The 8689-nt window shown below is 37.4% G+C and overlaps 1 long non-coding RNA gene across 1 annotated transcript; it reads right to left on the minus strand.

The window, feature by feature from the left end:
* Positions 1 to 648: 648 nt before the first annotated feature.
* Positions 649 to 8084, minus strand: LOC115275696. The gene is made up of 3 exons (XR_003901697.1): positions 8006 to 8084; positions 4182 to 4231; positions 649 to 733 (listed from the first exon to the last, which is right to left on the minus strand). It is a non-coding gene; the product is annotated as an uncharacterized LOC115275696 (long non-coding RNA).
* Between the last annotated feature and the right edge of the window lie 605 nt (positions 8085 to 8689).

An 8689-nucleotide genomic window follows, 5' to 3' on the forward strand; every position in this document is an offset into this window, starting at 1 on the left:
TTTGAGACTTTGAGAAACTAGAAACCTTGAAATGGTCATTGTATGTGTGTTACCAGGGGACATTAAAATGAAAGTCGTAGGGCACCTGGGTAGCTCAGTTGGTTGAGTGTCTGGCTTCGGCTCAGGTCATAATCTCACAGTTCATGAGTTCAAGCCCTATGTCTGGCTCTGCTGACAGCTAGCGTAGAGCCTGGAGCCTGCTTCAGATTCTGTGTCTCCCTCTCTCTCTGACTCTCCCCTTCTCATGCTGTCTCTCTCAAAAATAAATAAAACATTAAAAAAAATTAAAATCAAAGTCACATTAAAGGTGTAGGGCTTTGCTAGCATGTGCAGGCTGGATGCCCCTCCTCATCACTTTAATCATGTAAGAAGTTCTAGTACCAGGGGACACCTGGGTGGCTCAGTTGGTTGAGCATCCAACTTTGCTGCAGATTATGACCTCATCGTCTGTGAGTTCGAGCCTCTGGTTGGGCTCTTCTGACACCTCAGAGCTTGGAGCCTGCTTCTGACTCTGTCTCTGTCTCTCTCTGTCTCTCTCTCTCTCTCTCTCTCTGCTCCTCCCCTGCTCTTGTTCTCTCTTTCTCTCTCTCTCTCAACAATAAATAAACACACAAAAAAAGAAGTGATAGTTACCAAATTCCAAGTTTATCCCAAGCACTGCTAGAAGTACTGCCATGTTTGATCTCATTGAATGTTGTTTTGTATTCAACCTCAGATTAGGCATTACTTCCTTCTGCAGATGGAAAAGAATTGGAAAGGTTAGGTAAATTACCCATGGTCACAGAGTTAGCCAGTGGTCTGTCTGCATAGAAACTTAGATCTTATTAAATTGGAAGAGGAACCCTAGGTAGGTTGGTGATTGCCACAACCACGAATACTTTTTATTTATTTATTTTTATTTTTAAGTAGTTTATTGTCAAATTGATTTCCATACAACACCCTGTGCTCTTCCCCACAAGTGCCCTCCTCCATCACCACCACCTCTTTCCCCCTTCCCCCTTCCCTTTCAACCCTCAGTTCCTTTTCAGTATTCAATAGTCTCTCAAGTTTTGCGTCCCTCTCTCTCCCTAACTCTCTTTCCCTCTTCCCCTCCCCCTGGCCTCCATTAGGTTTCTCCTGTTCTCCTGTTAGACCTATGAGTGCAAATATGTGGTATCTGTCCTTCTCTACCTGACTTATTTCACTTAGCATGACACCCTCGAGGTCCATCCACTTTCCTACAAATGGCCGGGTTTCATTCTTTCTCATTGCCATGTAGTACTCCCACAGGGCAAGCGCGCAGAGCCCAAGAGACAAAGGGAAGAGATATATGTGGAATACTTTTTAGATAATTTTAAATATTGATACCTAGGAACATTTTGAAAAAGAATTTTTTTTAAAGAGCAGGAATGGGGATAGCATAATATATTTAAACTGATAAAATACAATAAATAATTATTAGAATATCAATTGGCCTACACAAGTAGACAGAATAATAGAAACCTTGGAATTTTATTCAGATCTATATAAGAGCATTTACCATATATGAGGATGGCCTTTTTGTGTGTGTGGGAAAGAAATGAAGAATATTTTTAGGTAAAGTGGTGATTTTAGAGTAATTAAAAATAAAAACTATTATATTCCATTCTCACAAAATGTTCCAAATTAAAATTAAATCCAAAGACTTCTAGAATTGTTTTTTAAAGAATAAAATCTCAGAGAAGTAAAAGAATGTATAAACATAAATCTAAAATAAAAGGCTAGGGATTACAAAGCATAAAACTATGTAAGAATCATAAAAGAAAACAAAACTTTGACATGAAACGTAAATTCATAATGAAAAATAAACTTTCAAATAAAATGAGAAAAAGGACAAATTAGGATAAATATCTTCCAAGGCATTAAAAACATAAGGGTCAAAGTTGTAAAGATACTAATAATTTCGTAAGTCAATAAGATTTGGAAATGCAAAAAATAATATTCTACCACTAAAAGTAAAAGACATATAAAAGAAAAGTTTTCAAAGATTTGAGCCATCAACACTTACTAAAGCATATTCAAACTCACTGATATTTGATGAAATGCTAAATAAAACCCCACAAAGCATAGAGTTATTGATTAATCAGATAACGTATGAAATAAATGATAGCATAAGAATATTTTTAAAAGCACTACTAAGAAATTAGGTAAACATACTATAGAGCAATGTGGAAATATTAAAAGGAATCTCTTATATTTTTTATAACCATTGAGCCGTTATTTACACTTCGAAGATTTGTTCTGAGGAAAGTATCAGAAATATGCACAAATGCATGAATTTTCCAACTATATGTACAATATGTCATTTTTTAAAACTCACTAGGAAAAATGAATAAATACATGAGAATGTTAATATTAATATTTCTCAGTGATGAAACTATATGTATTTTTGTAAGTGAATTTCCTTACAGAATTGTATAAATTATTTTAAAGTAATAACTTACAGGGATAAAACAAAAAGTACACTGGGATTCAAGCCTACGTTCGTTTAACTCACGTTGACTAGTAGATATTTTGCATAACAGTATCCTATGGATTATCGAATGTGGGTCCAAACCCTTAGGGTGTGACTGAAATTTATAAAGTGCTCACTAAATAGTTGAGATCGCCTGCTGTGTGGTGGTGGTAGTGTTCACGGCAGCAGTAGTAGTAGTTACGATAGAATCAGTGGCCAGTGGTAGAGGAACAAGAGAAGCAAACAGAGCAGCGCTGGTAGGAGTAGTGAATAGTAGTTAAAGAATATAAGTTAAGACTTCCAGTAATTGACAGCAAATGTTTAAATCATAAAACTAGTATATTTTTTAGTGAATGTGTAGTCAAAAATGTGAAACACTGTATGCGGTGCCTGGGTGGCTCTGGCAGTTAAGCATCTGGCTTTGGTTCAGGTTATGATCTTAGTCCATGAGTTCAAACCTTGTGTCGGATTCTATGCTGACAGCTCAGAGCTTGGAGGCTGCTTCAGATTCTGTGTCTCCCTCTCTCTTTGTTCCCTCCTGCTCCCCCACCACCACCCTCTGTTCACACTTTGTCTGTCTCTCTCTCAAAAATAAAAAACATTAAAAAAAAAAAAAGAAATGTGATACACTGTAAAAAAGATCTGAGATGCTACATAATAGTTGCATGGCCTTAGGTAAGTTAGTTGATATTAATCTCTTTTTCCTCATCTATAAGACAGGGTGCATAATATACTTATCTTGACAGTTTGATATTCTCATATAAAAATGAAGTATTACAGTGTATGACAAGCATCCAAAACAATACCAGATACTTGGTAGAAGGAAATAGTTTTTCTTCCATCTGCTTACTTAAAATAATGTACACATGATTTTGTTTTCATGAAGAAGTATTCTCTCCAGTTTAAAAAATGCTCATACAGATTTTAAATCACTATGTGCTTATCTAAATATAAAATTTGACACTCATAAGCATAGGGATATCACATTCTATATCCTTCTCCACACTATGATTCATTGTGAACAATGTTTTTCTTCTAATTCAATAGCAATATCCTCCAAAGAAGAGACTGGTATAATGTATTTATTGCTCCTAGCACTTACCATAGAACCTGGAAAGCAGGAGGTGTTAGTTCATTTTTGTAAATTGAACTTAAGAAGCAGGAGTGACAGGTTAATTATTATTAATAGAAAAATGATGGTGAGTGGGCAGTGTGGCTTAAAAGTAATGTTTTTCTTCCCTAAGTTTTTACTTAAATTCCAATTAACATGCAGTGTAATATTAGCTTCAGGTGTAGAATTTAGTGTTTCAAAATGGACATTCCTAAGCATGAATTGCTAGAAAATGACACAAACACTAAGTGTCTCAAGAATAACCAACAAAAAGCTAAGAAACTGTAGGAAATGCCATCAATGAGGAAAGAACTCCAGCTACTTGAAAATTAGGTTTGAGGTATTAATGCCTTTGCCTTCGAGAGCAGTTACTTATGTGTCCTAGAACTACAGGCTGATGCCGTGGTTATATTCTACATACCCGAAGTCATGAAAGAATCCTCTGTGGGTATGGTTCTTGAGTAGATGAGGTAATTCCAGAAGGACAAAAGATGAATTTCAAGGCCGTGGGGGGAACCACACTCAGTGGTGAGTGAAGAAGTTGCCACAGAAGGAAAGAATTCTGCAACACTGAACATCGGAAGAGCTGTTACTCACCTCCTATGGAGGGTCTGGACCTTCTGAAGGCATCATGGTTTTCTGGAGCCCTAGGATGAGAAGACAGTTTGCTGGCGTTAGCAGGTTTGAGGAATCTGGTTACCAACCCGGAGAGGGAATGACCATATTTCCTAATAGCTGATTGAAATTGAAAAAGTATGAGATTATGGATGACAGACCAGGTGAGATTATTGTAATTCATGCCCTGAATCTCCTCATGGATTTGTGGAGTAGAAACTAGGTACCTCTGGTACACTGCCTCCAGTGTCTGGAGCACTTTGTGTATGTTTTGTTTTGTTTGTGAGTTGCTTCAGCCATCAGTGCAGCAACCAGCTTTATGGAGTTGTGAATGGACATCTCATTTCATCAGGGGTTCATCTTTCTCCCGGAGATTTTCTGTATTTTTCTGCTGTGGTCACTGTGGAAATCTAACATATAACTTTGACATATTCTGAAACCTTAAATTATTAAGAGTAAGATCTGAGAGTTGGTGGAAAATTCCCTTTTGTGGTCTCAGGCTTAATTAACATTCTGGGGTGCAGTCTACATGCTCCATCCCATCGTAACCCACACATAACACCCTGTGATTTTGCTTTCTTTCTTTCAGTTCGCTGTTTTAGTCACCACTGACTTGAAAGTATTACCTCCTGGGGAGATCCAAGGCTAAGGGAGTGGGGAGAATGGCCACAGGAAGCACACGCTCCATATGGGATTCTGGATCTGGATCTTTCTTGTCAGTGATAAGGACTCTGTTGCTGAGTGGGAAGGTGAAAATCCCTGGCTCATGGCCGTTCCAAAAGTCTCAGTAAGGTTGTGAAATGTGTCGCTAAGATTGTGGTGGATGGGAATCCTATGCCGGAGAAGTTTGAAACTCCGATTTCTATAATAGTTGTGGCGTTTAAACATTAGAGGGCACTGGTGTTTTTCAGGGCTGTGTTGTTACCTGGCTTTGGTTAGTAGCCTTAGAATCCTTGGAAACAAAGAAAGAACGTGTCAAGTCCATACTTTTCCACTGTTGATTCTCGGTTCCTTGGAAAATCAGAAAACCTCCATGGCAGTGTCTAAAGCGCACCTTCATTCTGCAGGTGCAGGGACGTTTGGGGAAAATCTGACTGATTTGTAGTTGTAAGGGGAGCGCTATTGCAGGGACCAGGGCAGCCCTCTGCAGGTCTTCCGGGCTAAACTTTGTGTCCTAAATGGAGAAAGGGTGTGACTTTGTGAAAACCTGAAGATCTTCAAACCTCAGAGTCTCCTGGACTTTCCAGCCGTAAGGTACAGTTTCCTCCTATATCTAGGAAGATGAGCATCCCAGGCTTAGAGTCTACTAGAACCTCGCCTGAAACAAAAAGCTCACAAGTGGATGTTTGCCTCCCACAAGACAGGGCACCATTTCTAATCTTTGGCTCCAGGCTAATAACTAGAATCACTTTTTAGCATATTTTGAGAGTGGGGAGTAGTACAGCCCTTGCTGGTTTAAGAAATAGTTGACTCACTGCAGGAGCTGTTTATACAGTGACATTTATGCACTGGCAGGAATGAGGGAATATGTGTAGAATTTGGGATTAACGAACCAGAGACAGGAATATAAGGCTGAATAAGGGAGAACTGAATGACATACTGGTTAATTCATTTAATCTTATGTATAGTTTTTAATGTTTAATGTATACATATGGCTCCATCCCACCAACTAATTAAGTATTACCAGAAATTTTTAAAGAAACCTCAACTTGGAGTTGGTTTAAAATAAAATTCGAGGGTTTTAAAATCTAATGGTATTTGAATCAGACATACAGAAAGCCAAAAAGGTGGATATTGTTTTAGATTTAAGGGAGACTTCAACTTTTGAAGAAACATCCCCTTCCCACCCTTGAGAATTTATTCCAATGTGAGAAAAACAACTAAAACACAGTTTTCCTGGAGCTTCAGGATATTGCAAACATTGCCCAAACAGTCATTTCCATCTCTAACATATGTTGCATTTATCTTTATGAATTTTGGCTCAGAGAAGATAAAATGAATGCCAGAAAGATAAAGATCTACATTTTAGTTTGAAAATCTGAATGTCAGTTTTGACAATTATCATTCTCCCTCTGTAACGTATTGATTCAGAGGAAAAATAGTGGATTTCTGTTTTCCGTTTTAGAGTTGTATTCCTCTTGGGATACTTTTTTTGTTTTTTACACATATTCCTCTTAGTCATATAATTACAGTATTTCATGCTAATGCTGATAACACTGTTGTTTGGATTGGATCCATTTTACCCATATAGATGTTTGTATCTCCCACAATTTTATCAAACTTTAATCTGTTTCTCAGTTGCTGCAGCAATCTTCAGGACCAGTGAATTTTTTTTTCTAGTCTTCTGATACCTAGCTCTAAAATGTCAATCAGTGTATCTAACCAATGTTCCCAAATTAAGAATCATCTCTAGAATGCCTAGACTCGGTTGTTAATTTTCAGTAGCGTTTGTACATCACTGCCTATCCCTGTCCTGCTCAGCGCCAGGGGCTGAAGGCATGGGGCAGGTAAGATGATCCTTCCCTCCCTCTGATTCAATTAATATAATGCCGGTCAGCATCGTGAGAGTGTCTGTGGCGTCATCCACAGCTGAAGACGGACGTTTCTTTCATCTTGGGTGTGTCAGAAGGCAGTGCTTCTACATGAGCAACAGGTCTATCTCTCTAGGCCCCTGTTGATTCTATCCATAAGATGTTTGGATAGGTGCCAGGCTGGTAACGCTATATTATATGGTGTGCACATCAAACAAAATCAATATCGTGTATCATCTTTGGAGCAAATTCTATCTGTGTTCAAAGCTCAGTTGTGGCACAGCTTTCTAGATATGTGATACATAGTTATAAATTTCTATTCTCACGTTTCTTGATTTAAAATGGAATAGCTACCTATTTTTAAGCATTAATTGAACTCCTGTATGCAAAGTGATTTGTATAAAACTTGACAGAGTTCAAAAACCATCAGCAGGTATCACTGTGATAATGAATGAGAGCTTTTTGTCTCCAGGACTCTGCTTCCAGGTGGAATACAGACGTCCCAAAGAATTGTTTGTATTGTAAAAGTTAGATTAAACTGGATATAGGGAAAGTCATGTGTTTTTAAAGCCAACAAAGAGATGGAGATTCTAAAAAATAAAAGCCTAAAGATTAAATTCCAGAGAGATATCAGAACTTTCCAGAAAACCAGGGACCAGTGGCTCCTCCCTTCCTTCAGGTATATGTTGAATCTTGAGACACGAGTGAGTAGGGGATCAAGATTTTCAAACATGAAGGGACTCTGCTGGGGTAGGGAGAGTCCCGTGGAACAGTAAACAAGCCACCTGAGCTGGTGTGATGGATTAGAGTGAGTTTGTTCTTATGAATTCTGTCATCTTGTGTTTGCCTATATAGTTTTCCATACCTAACTGCAAGAATCCAGGGACCCGTGTCAGTTCACCAACTTGACAAACCGGAAACTTCATGATATCATTTTAAATAAATAGCCATAAGCTACTTAATCAATTTCCCATGTTGACCTAACTGCCTGACATATTTACATTGTAATCATATTCATTGTGTTAGTTCCTATTTCCACCATTGTAAATAATGCTATAATAAAAAATATATACATTTTGAAAAATTTTCTTAGCATGATTTCCAAGAATTATGATTATTGGGTCAAAGTTGCTTAAGATTTGTGACTGTACACCCAGACACACACACACACACACACACACACACACACACACACACACCCATTTTATTTTCCATAAGATTTACTTTCACGTGTTAGCAACTTAGAAAAAAATCACATGACTAAGACATACTTACATATTAAATGAGAGGGAGTTAGAAGCCAGGTTGTATAATTAAACAGTTCTCAGAATTTATTCATGGAAAAAAGCTCATCATCCCAGGGGAAGAAGGGAAAGACATATTAGGAAAATAGTGAATCCAGATTCAGAAGATACTCTTAAGCTAACCCTGGTGATTAAGATTAAAAGAGAAAAACAAATTTAATTAAATTCTGAATCAGGAATAGTACTAGAAGCAGCATCAGTTTATTTAGCAAGGAGAACGAATAATCAAATGGTGTAAATAACCAAGTAATGAGAAATGAAAATAATCTAGAAGGGAAGCATTTCTGTATTACCCGGTAGACTTAGAATGAGATGGTAAGGAAAGCGTAGGATACCAGCCGTGATTTCAAAAGCTTATCTCAATCATGATACCGAATATTTACGTATCGTTTTTTATGCTAGAATATTTTCTCTGTTGTATTTCCAACCTTCAAAGAGAAACAGAAATTAAAGGGTGATTCCTTTTTTCTTGACCATTGACCTAATTTTCGGCATATATATATGCGAATATTAAGTGGATGAAACATGAATTAAAATTACTAAAATGTTCTTCCAATTTAAGCATTAATGTTTAGAACTCATGTGATTTTTTTAACCTGATTTAATATCTCATAAAGTAGTTATAAACGGCCCGCTTGTTTATTTGGTTGCAATT

Source organism: Suricata suricatta, chromosome 13, assembly GCF_006229205.1.
Source record: "Suricata suricatta isolate VVHF042 chromosome 13, meerkat_22Aug2017_6uvM2_HiC, whole genome shotgun sequence".
Taxonomy (NCBI): domain Eukaryota; kingdom Metazoa; phylum Chordata; class Mammalia; order Carnivora; family Herpestidae; genus Suricata; species Suricata suricatta.